The sequence below is a fragment of the Borostomias antarcticus genome, assembly GCF_949987555.1.
Source record: "Borostomias antarcticus genome assembly, chromosome: 23".
Taxonomy (NCBI): domain Eukaryota; kingdom Metazoa; phylum Chordata; class Actinopteri; order Stomiiformes; family Stomiidae; genus Borostomias; species Borostomias antarcticus.
Window position 1 is genome coordinate 199,549 of NC_140256.1, and position 20,190 is coordinate 219,738.

Sequence of the window (20,190 nt, forward strand, 5' to 3'; positions counted from 1 at the left end):
GTACATGTTCTAAATCAATGCGCAGTTCAAGATGCAACCAACCCAAACGAGCAGAAGACCTGGGGCCTCATTTATAAACGTAGCGTAAGTACAAAAACGTGCGTAACCCATGCTGAGCAACTTTCTAAGCAACTTTCAGTATTTATAAACCAGGCCAGGTCAAGCCTGGCTTATGTGTGTTGGCTGTCTTGTTTCTGTGTGGGACTGGTAGGACGGTAATGTCTGATAAATAAAGATGGGTCTTGTCACCTGGACACATCAGTTTCAATGCTTCCAATGCTAATCCAGCACAATGAGAGCGGGATAGCCAGTTAGCTCATGAGCTCACAACAACTAGCAGCAGCTTCTATAACATTAATGGTAGCGGTCAGTGGCTAAAGCAGTTACACTGATGATTCCTGTAATGTTAGCTATTTTTCTGCAATGGGTTCAACTTTTGTTTCTGGATAAAGGTCACTTGCTGTTTTGCACTTCCCTTTAGGTGGTGAATAAGTAGACCCAGGACACAGTGGGTTATTTGGACATCTACTAGGATCTTGATATTATATTGATATGAAGACATGAAAGTAAAGTATTTGCCCTTAGAAGTAAATTGTAATTAAAATGGTTTTGAGAAAGTATGTGAAATGCATGATATCCCGGAAAATACACAAATTGGCTGCTGCAAAAAACTCTCAGATCTGTCGTACAGTTCAATTGGGGATACTTGCCTTAAGTAGTCACTATATGACAATGGATGTCATTGTAAATTGACCAGTTTATACGTTGATAAGTTAGGCCTTTTATTCATGGGCCACCCTGTGAAGCATTAGGCTATGTGCAATATAGATCCAAACCCCCCATTACCCATGCAACAACACTATAGGCTTATAATGATTATCAGTTTGGATATAGCAGCCACCTAATAAGGCCTACCGCACTAAACGAATGCCAATATAGCATGCATGATAGATAATTAATTATAATCTAATTGGGACCACTCAGGCCTAACGGGTGCTCTTATCAGTCGTGCACATGTGAAATCATCGTTCCGAAAAGATTCTTTTGCCGCGTCTCTACCTCGTTGACCACTCAGTAAAATGTCTCTTTCTTTTGCACTCGGTTCCATTCTCGTAGGCTATTAGGGGCGTATCACTAACCATTTATAGGCAATTGTGGGCATTAATTAGGGTGTGATCAGAACACGCGTTCACGTGCGGCAAGTTAAGTGTTGATTGTGATTTATAAAGGGCAGCAGGCGTTGGCGTGGGCTAAGTGAACATGGGTTGTGATACGCAGCGTTTTATAAATCTGAGATTTTTTGTGCGTATATTTTCGTACTTACTTAGCTAAGCAAACTTAGTTACTTGGATTCTACGCAGTGTTTATAAATGAGGCCCCAGGTCTACTACACAGCAGGAAGACCAGTGAGCAGAGGAGGCTGCAATACTTCTTATCAGCCAGTAGATGGCACTCACTCACTATCATACAGTATGTTTACCTTTAAACATGACAAGTTTCCCCAGTGCTGCCAGGGAGACATAGAGGTCACCTGTCTCACCCTCCTCTTGTCCTTGTTCTGTATTATGTGTTTCAACCCTCAGACCAAAACCTCTACCCTGAACAATCCTGCTTCTTCTTCCTTCTAGTCCAGACGATGTGGGGGAAAAAGTTAGCTTTTTCATAAAATCATAAAATTGGGACACTTGTACAGTTTGGGGCCCTGAACATTTTCAGACGTGGAGCCATCGCAAAAACACCTTGTGGTGGCCATTTTACTTTCCTCCATAACCAAATGATGTATTTTGCATCATGAACAAAACATGCTAACACAGAATAGGTGATGTTTACCATGATACTATTTAGAACATCATGACCCGTCCAGGTGAATAGTTAAAGGACAGGTTCGGAATTTAGCATTATAAGCCATGTTAAGGTTATTTACGGTCAAACGGTGCACTCTCGAGATATACAGTAGCCCGTCGCTGCTAAAACACAATGGATCCATAGGTGCACAGACAAAATCCCCCCAAAACACCATAAACTTGTTTTTCAAAGACAGGAAACTCAGTGTCACTGGTGTCTGTTGATGTTCTGACAAAAAAACTGCCACAAAGTATGCTTCCAATTGGGTTCAGAGGCCCATCTGTGGAAAACCCAGTGATGCACCAACAGTCCAAAACAAATTCCTAGCATGTGTGAAAACGATAAATAATTATAACTTCTTCTTCGTTGTGTGGGTTAAATGTTCATTCGCTGTCTATTTTCCTTTTTTGTACCAGATAAACCAAACCAAATGTAATGTATGTAAAAGTCTCAGTCAGTCCCTCTGGTGAAATAGTGGAGGGCAGTTCAGTGACTCTGACCTGCATCAGTGATGCCAACCCACCAGTGGACACACACACCTGGTACAAGGAGAAGGTCACCTCATCTAAAGCATCTGGACAGAACTACACCATCACTAGCATCACATCTGAGGACAGTGGAGGATACTACTGTGAGGCTCAAAATGAAGTAGGATCAACAATATCAGACCAGTTTCCTGTTAATGTTTCATGTGAGTATCACCAATTTTAGCATACTATATAGATTAGAATTACACCCCCAGAAAACTGTCTCCAGATCACCAAACATTGCTTGCATTGACGTGGTCCCACAGTCTACTTCCTGCATGTGTGTGTTAGTGACTCCACCCCCCTGGGCTCCCGAGGTGCTGCTGGGGGTTGTGGTTCTGTCTGTCCTGGCTGCTGGAGCTCTGCTAGTCCTCCTCTGCTGCGCACTGAAGAGGTCGGCATCTCCTGCCATCAGCTACACACCATTACACCATGCATGTAGTTTGTTAGACTATACAAGAAGTATCAGGTAGTAGGTATCAATACTATATCATGAATATTTAGGTATATGCCTTTATAATTTGGGTGGTAAATGCCATTAAGTTTCAAGATGAGACATAAGCACTAGAGGACGCCAGAGTTAGATTTATTAGCCAGAGTGTAACATCAGTTATGTTATGACCTCACCACTAGAGGTCCCTAGAGGGCAGAAATCATTCTGTCCCTCTCTCCAGGAGATCCAACAGGTGAGGTAACATACAGATCTCTGTGAGTCAAATCTTCCCTTGTTTAAATATTTAAAGCTCAGAAGGATTTCCTTATTTCCTTGTGTCCTTTCTCCTTGCTTCCTCTTCACTAGTAGTCCCTCCAAACTCTCTCATGTAGAATCATCAGGATGTTTCTCCACCTGTATTAACTACTTATTGCATCTTCATCAGATTCCTCTTTACAGAGGGTAGGGATTCCCATTCCCATTCATCACTGGGATTCTGTCCCTAACCCTTCCCTACAGGCCTCGCACCATCACTGGGATTCTGACCCTAACCCTAACCCTTCCCTACAGGCCTCGCACCATCACTGGGAATCTGACCCTACGCTTCCCTACTTCCACTCAAAGCTGCACCTACTCTGACCTGAAAGTTTGAATACCGTCCTTTAGCCACTGAGGTTAAACAGCGGCTCGACTCTAAGCGAGATGTCTGTTGGTGTGGTTGCTACAATTTAATTAAGAGAGTATACTTTTCTCACAGAAATTTTATTTTTAATGTCTATAGTAGCCTGTTAGAACCTTGTATCTGCTTGCATACACCTAACATTTTACAATTACAAGAGAGTAAATATAGCTGCAAGCAGCAATACCGGGGGCCAAGCATCAAGCATCAAAGGTAACAAGTGCAACACGCCATAGCTACATTTGAACTATGTGGTCAATGAAATTGTCAATTACAATACAATGAAACCGTGATGGGGTGGCTTTGCACAAAAATGCTTATATCAATATGTTACTATAATGAAGGTTCATCACCACATATATCAGGTACAGTATCATATTTCTTGTCATGTCAACTCAAAAGCTGGTAGAAATCACAACTCTACTGTCACAACTTCACATTAATCTACCCTTTATAGAGCACATTTGTTTTTCTCAGATATTCAAGCCAGTGCCCATCAGCCATTGCATACAACGACTGTAGTATTAGGAATGATTTGGGTGTGATGGGGTTCATTTAGCGCAGCTGTGGCTCTTGGGGCTCTTTGATTTCTCATTGTGGGCTTCCACACAAATGTACAACTACTTACCTATAATACAAAACCACTGTTAATATCGGTTTGGATAGAGAAACCAGATCAATAAAGTATTAAGGATTTAGTTTGGAATACAATATCTGTTCTGGAGCTACTCCAATTCCTCCAGGCCACACCTGGATCTGAGTACCTGTTTGTAAGAGCAGCTCAGCCCCCGACCGGGACCTCTGTCATGCTCAGTGTGTCTCTGATGGGCCTCTGATGTGCGTGGAAGGGGGGCAGATGGGGGGGGGGCAGGAACTCACATGGTAGAGCGTTGGGTAGAGAGAGAGACCCATGCGGGCACCCAGCTGCTGGTAGGCTGAAGTTACAGGTTGAAACGGTCATCAAACAAAGCAACCAGCTATTTTGTTGTGCTCCATTGTTCACAGAAGAGGTTTCTTTATCAAAACCCTGTTTTCCACAGGTATTAAACAATTACTGATTGTGGTTCCTCCAGGGGAGCTTTCATTCACAGACAGCAACAAACACACAAACAGCAACAGACTGATCACTTGCAATGAGGGAGTTAAATTCAGCCTGCTTCAATCACACAGTAGGACACCCTTAAGTCCCATAAGGCCATAGAAAAATGCCCTGTGTTGCTGATTGGTGTGGCCACACCTCCAAGCTTCTATTTTGTAATGCCTGGGTCAGGGTTAGGTGAATCCACCCACTCCACTGAGCTGATGAAACAACGGTTTCTCAGATTAAGAAATGATTGCTCCATTGAGCTAACCTGCCGTGTTGTTCCACAGAGCCATCAGGGAACTCTCTGTTAGAAACTGTCTGTTCAAGGGCAGGAACTCTAAAAACACAGGCAGGTGATTGGATGAGCCATCGGTCTATCAATTCAATTCAATATGCTTTATTGGCATGAATGTCAGGTGAGCAATACTGCCAAAGCGTCAAGAATACAATTCAATAATAACATGAGAAAACAAATTAAGTATACAATTAATTAAGTAAACTAACATAGATAGAAAAACAGGTCAATAGAGACAATTAATGACTATCTGACAGTCTATCACCGTCTATCATGGGTGCATCAAATTCTTAGCGAAGCCGGTCAGGAGAAGAGCAAAAACATCTTTTCCACCAAGAAAAGCCTTGAGTGGTTCTTTGTTCTTCTTTCAATGAATAACACTCCGGTTCAGATGCCTATAAGTGATGCTATAGCAGCATCTATGCTGACCTCTTTAGGAGCTGCCATTGTTGTTTTAGAACGAACACTTGCTTCTCGCTGTCGTCACACATAAATCATGCCCGGCGTAGCTGCTATTTCCTCATAGAATGCTGATTGGCTAGATCATTTTCTGATCGAGCACAAACGTTGTTGAGCGTTGTCGAGCGTCGTAAAGCTGTGCAACGGAACCAAAGAGGAGTATTAACAATGGCTGTTCAAGGGTGATTAAAGGTTAGCCTGACACTCCCATTTCCATTTCCTTTCACTTTATTATTCAGTCCCTTTGCAGCCGTTTTCCGAGATGGGCGTTTCTGAAGGAGTCCTCAGCAATTAGTTAATCCCCTAACCAATCAAGTCGCGCAGTTTCAAGATTCAAAGAACGCATTCAAAGGACGCTGATTGGCCTGGTTGGAATTCCAACCAAGAGATCACTCTGAATGAGAGCCTTTGCAATCAACAACAATCCCCGATGGTCTTGTCCCAGCCTTCTGCACGTAAACATCTGGAGTCAATATGGAGACAGGAGACAGCAGCTAAATAAACCTGGACACAAAAGGGTTTTTTCTTCAGTTTGCGAGATAGTATATCAGGGAAGATAAGACAGCCACAACCAAATACTCTAACTTTCCCAGATTGTCTGGACTTTCCCTCATAGCCCACTCTTCCTCTAGACACAAAGGAACGCTTGCTTTCATGTTCTTTAAAATAGTCCTGCCTGCCTGTCAGTCGTCTGTCTCTATAATAGTCCTGCCTGCCTGTCAGTCGTCTGTCTCTATTCCTGACTAGCTCTGCCCTGGAGAGGGGTAACTCTCCCTACCAGCTCTGCCCTGGATGAGGGGGTAACTCTCCCTACCAGCTCTGCCCTGGAGAGGGGTAACTCTCCCTACCAGCTCTGCCCTGGATGAGGGGGTAACTCTCCCTACCAGCTCTGCCCTGGAGAGGGGTAACTCTCCCTACCAGCTCTGCCCTGGATGAGGGGGTAACTCTCCCTACCAGCTCTGCCCTGGATGAGGGGGTAACTCTCCCTACCAGCTCTGCCCTGGATGAGGGGGTAACTCTCCCTACCAGCTCTGCCCTGGATGAGGGGGTAACTCTCCCTACCAGCTCTGCCCTAGATGAGGGGGTAACTCTCCCTACCAGCTCTGCCCTGGATGAGGGGGTAACTCTCCCTACCAGCTCTGCCCTAGATGAGGGGGTAACTCTCCCTACCAGGCATGCCCGTCTTACTGAGAGGACCGTGCATGTGCCTTACCCCTGGGTGGAGCTGTTCCTCAGAACTGTGTGTGTACGTGTGTGTCTGTGTGTGTCTGTGTGTCTGTGTGTACGTGTGTGTATGTGTGTGTGTGTCTGTGTGTGTGTACACGTGTACCTAAATGTGTGTGTACATATGCACATTTTTGAATGTGTGATAATAGGTGTACATGCATGCAGCCATAGTAAGTGATTGTGTACATGTCTCTGTTAAAATGAGACGGTCATATTGAGTGTTGACAGAAAGGCTGAGTGTTGAGCCATGCGGTTGGAATCTGGAAGATGACACAGCCTATTGGTCATGGGGCCGCAGCTGCTCCTGTCATGTAGGAGATGTGTAAATCAGGCCTCTTGGCCAGGGTCTGGCCGGCTCCACCCACTCCCCCTGAAGCCTGATGGGAAAATCAGCCTGTGCTCCGCAGCAGACCTTTAAGGACTCGTTTTAATGGCCGTACTCCGGAGGGTTGGGTCTTAATACTCTCAACATGTGCTGCCTGGAATATGTGGATCTGAGGAGGGGCAGAGTGGAGGGAACATTGAATTTGACCAACTTAGTTGGTCGGCACAGTATAATGCTAGCCAACAAATGTAACAAAAATCAGCCTATAGCCGATTTAAAGTGCCGGTTCTTCCCAGTGGCGTAAAGAAAAAAAAACATGGAAGTCTAACACATGAATGCAAACACATGTTGAATCATTGCATCAGACTTAGATCTTAGGCTCCATTGGAATGGCATTGTACATTCTAAGTGCAATTCAGACACATGGTCACCATGTGGAGGCCATCTTATCAGGAGTTCAAAGCTCCCAGTGCTTTTCTTCCTCACAGAGGAGGCTTACTCAACCTTTGAATAATGCTTTTATGATAAGAGCTCAGTGAAATGCAAGGGCCGTTGGATGGTTGGAAATCAAAGATCCTTGAGCCAGACGTTCTTTGTCCTTCTCTGAGTGATGAGAGGGTTAGGGTTAGGGTCTCTTTGGCTGATAGCTTTGAGAGCTCTCATGCTGAGGCTACACAATCTGCCGACACGACCCCCACCTCTGACTGAGCCTGGAACTGATGCTCGTACCCACGTGTCTCATGAGCGCCGGGCAGCCAGACAGGGAGCTGAAGTCTGACCTTCAGATGGATCATGACCTTGTTGTTGCTGTGTGATCAGCAGCTAGCTAAAGCACCTGGCTGTGAAGGAGCTCTGTCCCTGCTGAGCCATAATCAACAGCCTCCTGACCTTTCGAGATACACATTTTGAATTTTCTGTCCCCAGACTTGGTGCAGCCAAGCCTCAACCTCACAGATAAGGAGCTTCATCAGTCCTCGGCCGTTCTAGATTCAGCAGTGAAGTTATACATCTATTAATACATCCATGGTCCTAGGCCGTTCTAGATTCAGCAGTGAAGTTATACATCTATTAATACATCCATGGTCCTAGGCCGTTCTAGATTCAGCAGTGAAGTTCTTCATGTTGGCATGTCTAGTGACAATTCCTATAAAGATATTCAATATAAAAACATTCAGGCTAACAAAACCTCTGGGTCATCGGCAGCAAACACACAGTTCCAATCAGAGGTTCAGACTCATAGTTTCCTGTTGCAACAAGACGTGCTCATCACAGCTACAACTTGGCAGTCCAGCGCACTGACAAGCTTAGATCAGAGTGTGGGGTTTGGACTTTAAATGGTTGGTTTATTGGTCAGATACAGATGTGTATTGTGCTAGTTAAGGCACAGGAATATCATACCTAAATAATTACGTACGTAAATAATTAATGCAGTCCGGTTAGTCTCTAATCTCTATGGAAGAGCATTAGGGCCAACAGCAGAGTATTTTTTATTTTTTTTATTTAGAAATTCTGACTTTTTTCTCAGAAGTTATTTCAGACTTTTTTCTCAGAAATTCGGTTTTTTTTTTCTCAGAAATTCTGACTTTAATCTCAGAAAATTCTGACTTTAATCTCAGAAGTTTAAAAAATAAATAAACTCAGTTGTTGGCCCTAATGCTCTTCCGTAGATCTCTGATCTAACCTATTTCATTCAAATCCTGAAATATTTAATGCTAAAGAGCCTGTATATCCCAGTAAATAAGTGGATGTCTAATGTGTGTCTCTACTGTCATTCACTACTGTTTTTGTTTTGTTTTACTTTATTAATCCCCCATGGGAAAATTGTCTTGTGCTTTTCTATCTCAACCGTCAGGCACATGATCCGACCGGCTGGGTCAAGCGCAGGGTCTGAGCTTAGGGTCCTAACCCTAACCCTAACCCTAGCCCCAGGATGTTAGGAGCTGGTGTTGGGGTTAAGTATCCTGGATGTTATGATATAGTGTTGGGGTTAAGTATCCTGGATGTTATGATATAGTGTTGGGGTTAAGTATCCTGGATGTTATGATATAGTGTTGGGGTTAAGTATCCTGGCTGTTATGATAGTGTTGGGGTTAACTACCCTAGATGTTATGATATAGTGTTGGGGTTAAGTAGCCTAGATGTTATGATATAGTGTTGGGGTTAAGTATCCTGGATGTTATGATAGTGTTGGGGTTAAGTATCCTGGATGTTATGATAGTGTTGGGGTTAACTACCCTAGATGTTATGATATAGTGTTGGGGTTAAGTAGCCTAGATGTTATGATATAGTGTTGGGGTTAAGTATCCTGGATGTTATGATATAGTGTTGGGGTTAAGTATCCTGGATGTTATGATATAGTGTTGGGGTTAAGTATCCTGGATGTTATGATATAGTGTTGGGGTTAAGTATCCTGGATGTTATGATAGTGTTGGGGTTAAGTATCCTGGATGTTATGATAGTGTTGGGGTTAACTACCCTAGATGTTATGATATAGTGTTGGGGTTAAGTAGCCTAGATGTTATGATATAGTGTTGGGGTTAAGTAGCCTAGATGTTATGATATAGTGTTGGGGTTAACTACCCTAGATGTTATAATATAATCGTCCTGATATCACCAACTCCTAAGCATCCTTGGGACAACATCGCTAGCCCCGCCCCTAAAGAGACATGAGCCAATCATCATGAGCTTATCATCATCATCATCATCATCATCATCCAATGTGTGGGAGAGAGGAGAGGAATTGTTCGTTTTGTATCAGCAGGAACTGTGCCCTTAGGAGCCGGTGATATCAGGAGGTGCTGATGATATAGTGTTGGGGTCAGGTATCCAGGATGTTATGAGCTAGTGCTGGGGTTAAGTATCCTGGATGTTATGAGCTAGTGTTGGGGTTAGGTATCCTGGATGTTATGATATAGTGTTGGGGTTAGGTATCCTGGATGTTATGAGCTAGTGCTGGGGTCAGGGAACCAGGATGTTATGAGCTAGTGCTGGGGTTAAGTATCCTGGATGTTATGAGCTAGTGTTGGGGTTAGGTATCCTGGATGTTATGATATAGTGTTGGGGTTAGGTATCCTGGATGTTATGATATAGTGTTGGGGTTAGGTATCCTGGATGTTATGAGCTAGTGTTGGGGTTAGGTATCCTGGATGTTATGATATAGTGTTGGGGTTAGGTATCCAGGATGTTATGAGCTAGTGTTGGGGTCAGGGAACCAGGATGTTATGATATAGTGTTGGGGTTAGGTATCCAGGATGTTATGATATAGTGTTGGGGTTAGGTATCCAGGATGTTATGATATAGTGTTGGGGTCAGGGAACCAGGATGTTATGAGCTAGTGTTGGGGTTAGGTATCCAGGATGTTATGAGCTAGTGTTGGGGTCAGGGAACCAGGATGTTATGATATAGTGTTGGGGTTAGGTATCCAGGATGTTATGAGCTAGTGTTGGGGTTAGGGAACCAGGATGTTATGAGCTAGTGCTGGGGTCAGGGAACCAGGATGTTATGAGCTAGTGCTGGGGTTACGTGCCTTGCACGAGTCCCTCTACGCACCAGTTCAGTGGCCCTGTGTGGTCTTGAACCAGCAACCTTTTGGCTATTGGTCTGACCACTGCCCCAACCGCCCCACACTTGCTCATTGTTTAAGCTAGAGACAGTATTCAAATTGTGAAATATTCAGAATGGTGAGCTTATTGCTCCTGGAATCCAGTCAGAAACATCTGATCCTTCTTCTGCACTCCAGCGCTCCACATGGAAATACAAGCTGTACGTTGAATATCTGGACATGCCCTTTCAAGGTTGCCCTGCTGCACAAGAAAAATGCCACAGTAGATTTATCAAAGGTTTAGTCTGACTGAATACGTTTACAGAAGATTTAAGTTTTAACATTTAAATTTAGTGTAAAAATTATTGAACTCTTGCATAAGGGAAGTATCTTCCACAATAGACCTTCAAGACAAATCTCCTTATTTCATCAACAAGTTGAAAACATACAATTATAAAGTACATAAGAGCCAAAAATAAATACAAATGCCACAGCAGGGCTCGCGATTCGTTCACTTCCTTCAGGCGGACCGTGAGAGAATTGAGTCTGGAATGACATTCAGCTAAAGAGGCCAGAGCACGGAGATATCATCTCTCCAGAGTGCCTGAATAGAGGCTGGTCTCTCCAGAGTGCCTGAATAGAGGCTGGTCTCTCCTCAGCAGCTGGGCTCAGCCGTACTCAGTCATGATCAGAGAGGGGGAGGGGATGGGGGGGAGGAGGAGGGGCAAGGGGGGAAAAACAACCTACCCACATGTGTGTATTTAGAGAATAAACCATTGTGTCATTCAGTTATTCTAACAGCCCACACCAGGCACAATGTTAGTCTCACAATGACGGCTTTTTAAATACACAGTTTATACTTCTGTGAAGTAGCTTATTACTGTGACGCCTCAGGAACGTGCCACATGAGAGGAACATGCCACATGAGAGGAACATGCCAGGGTTTCACATGACCTCTCCGGCTGTCTGATGTCTCCATAGCCACACTGTGCTGGGGAGAGGCAGGGCTTCAGGAACGGGCAGGGGAGCCATGTTGGCCAGATCTGTTATCTCACTAAGGACCGTTCTGTCTGCATCTCTCTCAACCTCTCTGCATGCATGTGAGTCACTCGGACCCCAGCCTCTTCTGCCCCCAGCCTCTTCTGACCCCAGCCTCTTCTGACCCCAGCCTCTTCTGACCCCAGCCTCTTCTGACCCCAGCCTCTTCTGCCCCCAGCCTCTTCTGCCCCCAGCCTCTTCTGCCCCCAACCTCTTCTGACCCCAGCCTCTTCTGCCCCCAGCCTCTTCTGCCCCCAGCCTCTTCTGCCCCCAGCCTCTTCTGACCCCAGCCTTTGCAGAAAGCATCTACTTTACACAGACTTTGTAATCACATTTAATTTATAAATTTGAATAATGTAAAATGTTCTTTGAACAGTTATACCTGTTTCAGCCATGCAATGGGCAATATGTCCCCAAAGGTTTAGGAGCACAAATATATTTGATTTTGTTTTCACTCATGTTAGTGTTGAGCTATGATGACCAGCCCTACCCAGACCTCCTGCTGGAGGTGAGGAGCACCATCTGAAAGTCAAGTGCACCGTAACGACCGTAACGCCCCAGACAGGATGTGAACTGGTCTGGGGATGTTCAGCTGGCCACGCCCCAGACAGGATGTGATCTGGTCTGGGGATGGTCAGCTGGCCACGCCCCAGACAGGATGTGATCTGGTCTGGGGATGGTCAGATCATGTTGGCAGTAAACAAGCTCAGATGGGTTCAGATTGAACAGGGACTCTGGGAGTTCACCAGGGCAGCTGGAACAGGGACTCTGGGAGTTCACCAGGGCAGCTGGAACAGGGACTCTGGGAGTTCACCAGGGCAGCTGGAACAGGGACTCTGGGAGTTCACCAGGGCAGCTGGATAACAATTAAGCCCCGGCACTTACAGACATAAAGAGTGGGTTCCAAGTTAAACGTTTCCTGTTTCAGTCCAGCAACATGGCAGTAGTATTAATAGTAGTGTTACAACATGGCAGTAGTATTAATAGTAGTGTTACAACATGGCAGTAGTATTAATAGTAGTGTTACAACATGGCAGTAGTATTAATAGTAGAATTACAACATGGCAGTAGTATTAATAGTAGTATTACAACATGGCAGTAGTATGAGTAGTAGTATTACAACATGGTAACAGTAGCAGTAGTACAACATGGTAGTAGCAGCTGCTTTAGTCAGGCAACATGGCAGTAGTATTAATAGTAGTGTTACAACATGGCAGTAGTATTAATAGTAGTATTACAACATGGCAGTAGTATTAATAGTAGTATTACAACATGGCAGTAGTATTAATAGTAGTATTACAACATGGCAGTAGTACTAATAGTAGTGTTACAACATGGTAGTAGTACTAGTAATAGTATTACTACATGGTAGTAGTATTAGTAGCAGCTGCTTTAGTCCAACAACATGGCAGTAATATTAAGAGTAGTATTACAACATGGCAGTAGTATGAGTAGTAATATTACAACATGGTAGTAGCGGCTGCTTTAGTCAGGCAACATGGCAGTAGTATTAATAGTAGTATTACAACATGGTAGTAGTATTAATAGTAGTATTACAACATGGTAGTAGTATTAGAAGAAGCAGTATAACATGGTAGTAGTATTAGTAGTATATAAAGATCAACGCACCACCATGATATTTTTCGCACACAAACACCGTAGCAACATTGTCCACAGATAGAAGTTGGACAGTATTTTGTGTTTGACTGATTTAATGAGACATAAATAAGACAGAAGTGCTAATAAACAGTATTACTACTGCTTTCACTTATTGTTGATGTGCAGAGCAGTCATCTTGGTTGGAGGTTGTGGAGTTGTGGTCAGGTCAGGGTAGGTGAGTTGAGGTTCCCCCTAGTTTCCACGGCAGAAATCCCAGTTCAGGGGGCGATTCCATTTTTGCCAGGGAACTAGGAAGGTCAGAGTTCCCAAAGCAACTAGAATGCCCCCAACCCCTCTTACCATCCAGGGGGAGGAAATTGAGATTGTGGACTATACAAGTTCTTGAGATTGCACTTGAACAACAAACTGGACTGGACTGACAATCCGAGGCCCTCTAAAGGAAAGGACAGAGCAGACTGTTCTTCCTCAGGAGGCTCAGGGTCTTTGACATGTGCATCAGGCTGCTGGAGATGTTCTACCAGACTGTGGTTGCCAGCACTGTTCATTCCCGTGGTTTGCTGGGGAAGCAGCTTCAGGACTGGGGAGACAAACAAACTGAACAAGCTGGTGAGGAGGGTAAGCTCTGTTGTTGGCAACAACAGTCTGGAGGTGGTGGAGAAGAGGATGAGGGACAAACTGAAGTCCATCCTGGAAAATCCCTCCCATCCCCTCTATGACGAGCTGTGGCAGATGTGGAGCACCTTCAGCCACAGGCTCAAACAACTCCAATTCGGCCTGGTTTGATATTGAACAGCTTGTAAGGATATCCCCATTCAGCATATTGCTTTCATAGATAAATCAGTCAAAACCCACAGCTGCTTCAAATGTATCACCATAAATACAACTCTCACAGCCTGGTGGAAAGGAAACGACGTACTCCACTTCACATTTTCTCCCCTATCTAGTATAACCCATGTTTGAAATCAACAAGGAATCCATCAACTTCAACCAAAACAGAGACCGTATGGCAGGTCCACGGTGCACAGAGGAGCGCGTAGAGGAGCTGGAGGGAGGGGACAGAGGGAGGGGACAGAGGGAGGGGACAGAGGAGCACGTAGAGGGGCTGGAGGGAGGGGACAGAGGGAGGGGACAGAGGGAGGGGACAGAGGGAGGGGACAGAGGAGCACGTAGAGGAGCTGGAGGGAGGGGACAGAGGGAGGGGACAGAGGGAGGGGACAGAGGCGGATGTGGAGGTGAGGACGGATGAGCCGCAACAGAAAATTAAATGAATCAAAACAAATTTAGCATAGAAAAGTAATTAATTGATTCATCATCAAATTACTTTGTATCCCAGGACATAACTAATTTGTATCCCAGGATTGAACTATTTTGTATCCCAGGAAGGAATTACTAAAACATGTCTCAGTTGCATCTCTCACGTCTCTTGCAGACAATACTGTCTCATTCTGCAATCAGCCACTCAGTACATTAAATTAACATAATTGTGCTCTGTGCTTGACTCAGTATCTTCACACTGGGAACAAATTAAACATGTTTCCCAGAGAGGAAAAAGGAGAAAAACATACATACTGTAGGGGAATGCGTTGAAGAAAATCTGTGTTGCCTTCATTTCAAGTAAATGCATTTCCCTCCCATTGTTGCTCCTCCTAACTCCCACAGAGGAAATGATTTAAATGGACAGTTCCTGCAGACATATTTCCTGCATTCTAATCTTTCCTCTGGGCCAACGCTGCAGAGCCTGGCTAACCCTAACCCTAACCCTAACCCTTTCCTCTGGGCCAACGCTGCAGAGCCTGGCTAACCCTAACCCTAACCCTTTCCTCTGGGCCAACGCTGCAGAGCCTGGGCCAACGCTGCAGAGCCTGGGCCAACGCTGCAGAGCCTGGGCCAACGCTGCAGAGCCTGGGCCAACGCTGCAGAGCCTGGCTAACCCTAACCCTAACCCTAACCCTAACCCTAACCCTTTCCTCTGGGCCAACGCTGCAGAGCCTGGGCCAACGCTGCAGACTGGTTCTTAATGAAGGCTGGTGGACTGGTTCTTAATGAAGACTGATGGCCTGGTTGTTAATGAAGACTGGTGGACTTGTTGTTAATGAAGACTGGTGGACTGGTTCTTAATGAAGGCTGGTGGACTGGTTCTTAATGAAGGCTGGTGGACTGGTTGTTAATGAAGACTGGTGGACTGGTTGTTAATGAAGACTGGTGGACTGGTTGTTAATGAAGACTGGTGGACTGGTTGTTAATGAAGACTGGTGGACTGGTTGTTAATGAAGGCTGGTGGACTGGTTCTTAATGAAGACTGGTGGACTGGTTGTTAATGAAGACTGGTGGACTGGTTGTTAATGAAGACTGATGGCCTGGTTTCAGTGATTATGACTGAGATGATTTACTCTAGATAAATGTACTTCTTGTAGGTCGCTTTGGATATTTAAAAAGTGTCTGCTAAATGACTAACATGTAAAATATAAATGTTGGCTGGTGCTCTCTAAAACCACATAGGTCAGTTCATTGCTCTCTTTTTGTGTATAAGGTCCTCTTACAGAAGCTAGCAGCGTAACTAACCTCTTTGATCAGCTGTAGACACACCAGGCACCACACCAGCTCACAGGGTTGGATAACACTTGAGGTCCCACAGGTCACTGCACAAATGGGAAAATCTGCTTTCAGTTATTTAGTAGCGTTCGTATGGACTAGGACCACTAGGGCCATTCAAAGGACTGATCAGGGACTTTTTATCATAATATTATAGTTGATTATGGTCATATTATGGTTGATTGATTCATTAAGTGTGTAGCAACTTTGTAAATAAATAAATAAATAAATGTTTAAGATACAAAAAAGTGTCTAATCAGACGCTAGTCTAGTCTAGGGTTAGGGTTAGTCTGGCTAGTCTGTGCTCGCTGTGATTGAGCATGTAAAAAACAGAAGTGACAAGTCTCATCATTTGCATAATTCCAAGACTATAAAGATTTAATGTCAGATTTTCCATTTTTAAAGGATAAATACACTGAATTTCATGTTTAGCCCTATTCCTGACTTCCCTGGCATGTATCTGACTAGTACAGGTTAAAATATTTATGTTTAGTGCAGTACAGAGTTCTGTGTCAATAACGTCGGCGTGCGCGCCCTGGCTCGTTGCTAGCTATGGGAACACTCGAAAAAACTCTAAAAAGTATGATATACGTGGATTTCAAGTTCAGGAATGACATAGTTTATGCTTACCAAGCTCTGAAGTCATCCTGTAAACACACAACACACTCACATGCAACTTCAGGGGTCGCAGAGTTTTCCCATCCAAGCTGTCCTCCTTTATGGGCAAGCAGGAGCAGTGGGCAGCCATGGTCAGTGGCCCCTGGGGAGCAGTGGGCAGCCATGGTCAGTGGCCCCTGGGGACCAAGTCAAGTGCTCAGTCTTCAGAGCAACAGAGCTTCTGTTCTTTTCCATGTTTTTTTATGTTGGGTTCTTGGGAGGAACCCCTTGCGAACACGGGGAGAACATTGGGTTAGGGTTAGGGTTAGGGTTAGGGTTAGGGTTAGCACACTCTCCACCCCACCTGAGTACCTGACCACCCTGGGGAGAACATCCTCAGAACATCCCCAGAAGCGAAGGACCTTCTTGCTGTGAGGTGACAGTGCTGTGAGGTGACAGTGCTGTGAGGTGACAGTGCTGTGAGGTGACAGTGCTGTGAGGTGACAGTGCTGTGAGGTGACAGTGCTGTGAGGTGACAGTGCTGTGAGGTGACAGTGCTGTGAGGTGACAGTACTATGTACTGCACCACCTTCAGTGTTTTGCTCAAGGACACTTCAGAACATGTAATGGAACCGGGGACCTTCCGATCCCCAGCCGGCCGCTCTACCTCCCAAGCTACAGGCCGCCCTTCTACAGCTCGCCACTTACATAGGGAACAGGGACTTGGTTGAACATTATTCATAGTTTTGGACCTGGCTGACTTCAGCAAGGGACCTTTTATCATTACTGGTTTCATTGTGCTTGTTCCTTTACTGCGTTGCTCAGAACGAATTCCATTTTAATTGCTCCATCAAAGTAACAACATGCAGCTCTTGTTAAAGCACATCTGGTTCATGCAACATTGCTGCCAAAGAAAATACTTTAATGAGGTTTTGTTCTTTTTGTTTGGTTTTGAGGAATGGGGGGGGGGGTATTTTTTCATCTCAATAGTTTATGAAATGGTGTAGCTTGAAATGGAGATAAAATAATCAGCCTTCATATAGTATATTAAAATAAAGTAGTTAAGTTACACTCATAGCAAAACTGAGTCACGTGGTATACCTGGATACTTATGATACAATGTTTTAGGCTATGCTCAATAATAATAAACATAAATAAGAATAGAATTAATAAACACCTGCAATTTAGTGAAGTGTTCCAATACTGTCACCTGGTATTCGTAGAAGAAATATTTTTTGAAGTTGGAACATAATGTCTCCCCTCTCCACGCTCTATGGAACGCCAGCAGAGTGACTCCGGGGGGATAGAGTTCCCTGGCATCCATCATGTTGGACGAGTGGTTTCTCAGGGAAGCGCCAGCAGTCGGCTCTGCCCGGCCGGAGATGACATTGAGAGCATTGTTTTGTGGGGAAGCTTGTGGCGGTGGCCTAAAGGTACATTCCTGAGATCAGAATGTTGTTTGAAACACAAACAGCCTTTGTACCCTGCGCTCCCTCATCCGCTGCACCTCCACGTTTCCTTGTGCTCAAGTGTGAACATGTGCACAATCGTTTTACACACACATGTAGGCTACCTTAAAAACGTCATGTTGAATGATTCATATTTGTCATTTTGACTACGGGATACGGGTCTGTCTTTGGGGGTCTCTTCCCAGTATTGTCAAACAGAGCCAAACAGTGGATCACTTTCAAAGGGGAACTCTCATCCTTTATCAGGATCAGGTATCAGCTCTTTTCTATTTACAAACTCTTAGGGGTGAAGTTGAATCTATAAAATAAAATAAAATAGCAGGTTTCCACACATAAGACAGGTTGAGTGAGAACACCTTGATTCTGATGGTAGTGGTAGTTCTTTTTTGATCACCGTAGGGGAGATTGCTGGTAATTTTATTTATAAAGTGATTAATTAATAAATAATTAACTAGATATGACAAGGATGTGCCAAGGACAGGATTGGAAGTGTAACTGAGTTGGATTGGTTAAACTGGCTCAGTATAAATAACACCCACCCACATGATTGAATCACTAGATAGAGATAGATACTTAATTAATCCCCTTGGGGAAATTCAATAGCTTTTCGGTGGCGTAGCTGTTTATGAGAGGTGATCATGTAGCTGGCTAAAGGGATGTTTATGGAGGTGGTCATGTAGCTGGCTAAAGGGATGTTTATGGAGGTGGTCATGTAGCTGGCTAAAGGGATGTTTATGAGAGGTGATCATGTAGCTGGCTAAAGGGATGTTTATGAGAGGGGATCATGTAGCTGGCTAAAGGGATGTTTATGGAGGTGGTCATGTAGCTGGCTAAAGGGATGTTTATGGAGGTGATCATGTAGCTGGCTAAAGGGATGTTTATGGAGGTGATCATGTAGCTGGCTAAAGGGATGTTTATGAGAGGTGATCATGTAGCTGGCTAAAGGGATGTTTATGGAGGTGGTCATGTAGCTGGCTAAAGGGATGTTTATGAGAGGTGATCATGTAGCTGGCTAAAGGGATGTTTATGGAGGTGGTCATGTAGCTGGCTAAAGGGATGTTTATGGAGGTGATCATGTAGCTGGCTAAAGGGATGTTTATGGAGGTGATCATGTAGCTGGCTAAAGGGATGTTTATGGAGGTGATCATGTAGCTGGCTAAAGGGATGTTTATGGAGGTGGTCATGTAGCTGGCTAAAGGGATGTTTATGGAGGTGGTCATGTAGCTGGCTAAAGGGATGTTTATGGAGGTGGTCATGTAGCTGGCTAAAGGGATGTTTATGGAGGTGGTCATGTAGCTGGCTAAAGGGATGTTTATGAGAGGTGATCATGTAGCTGGCTAAAGGGATGTTTATGGAGGTGATCATGTAGCTGGCTAAAGGGATGTTTATGAGAGGTGATCATGTAGCTGGCTAAAGGGATGTTTATGAGAGGTGATCATGTAGCTGGCTAAAGGGATGTTTATGGAGGTGGTCATGTGCCTTGGCAAGTCAGAGGACCTGATGTCGAACCCAGCGTGGGCAGGTTAGGGTGGAGGTCTTGAACCCAGCGTGGGCAGGTTAGGGTGGAGGTCTTGAACCCAGCGTGGGCAGGTGAGGGTGGAGGTCTTGAACCCAGCGTGGGCAGGTGAGGATGGAGGTCTTGAACCCAGCGTGGGCAGGTGAGGGTGGAGGTCTTGAACCCAGCGTGGGCAGGTGAGGGTGGAGGTCTTGAACCCAGCGTGGGCAGGTGAGGGTGGAGGTCTTGAACCCAGCGTGGGCAGGTGAGGGTGGAGGTCTTGAACCCAGCGTGGGCAGGTGAGGGTGGAGGTCTTGAACCCAGCGTGGGCAGGTGAGGGTGGAGGTCTTGAACCCAGCGTGGGCAGGTGAGGGTGGAGGTCTTGAACCCAGCGTGGGCAGGTGAGGGTGCAGGTCGTCCTGTCAGAAGCTCTACAAAGAACACAGACAAACCAGCAGAACTAAGGCTGGGAGATATTTTTTCAGTTGCATCAAACTGTGTGAGACATATATTACATAATCTGACCAGTAGTGAACTGTAAACAAGAAAAATATTAGAAATCATGTGAACTGAAAACCGACTGTACCTCCAGGGAGCTTTCCTGGACGGGGAGAAAGGAAAAGCACATTTTATCTTTCAAATTAAAATATGTGCCTGCTTGAAACTTCCAACATGATATAATACCTATATAATCACCATCAAAATATTATAAGACTTTGGAAAAATGCATTCCTTAGCTGAAGGGAGGGAGCGTGGCCATCTCTAGGTGAGTTCAGTCCCAGTCCACACCTCTAACCCTAACCCTAACCCTCTCCAGACCTCTACCAGAACCTGACTCCACCTCTACCCTCCCACCCGTGGCCGACGTAAGAATCCAACAACTGTCCGACCAATAGGGAACATCTAAATCTCTGCAATGGGTGCCAGAGTAAAGAAAGACATGTGTGCGAGAGACAAGTAGGCG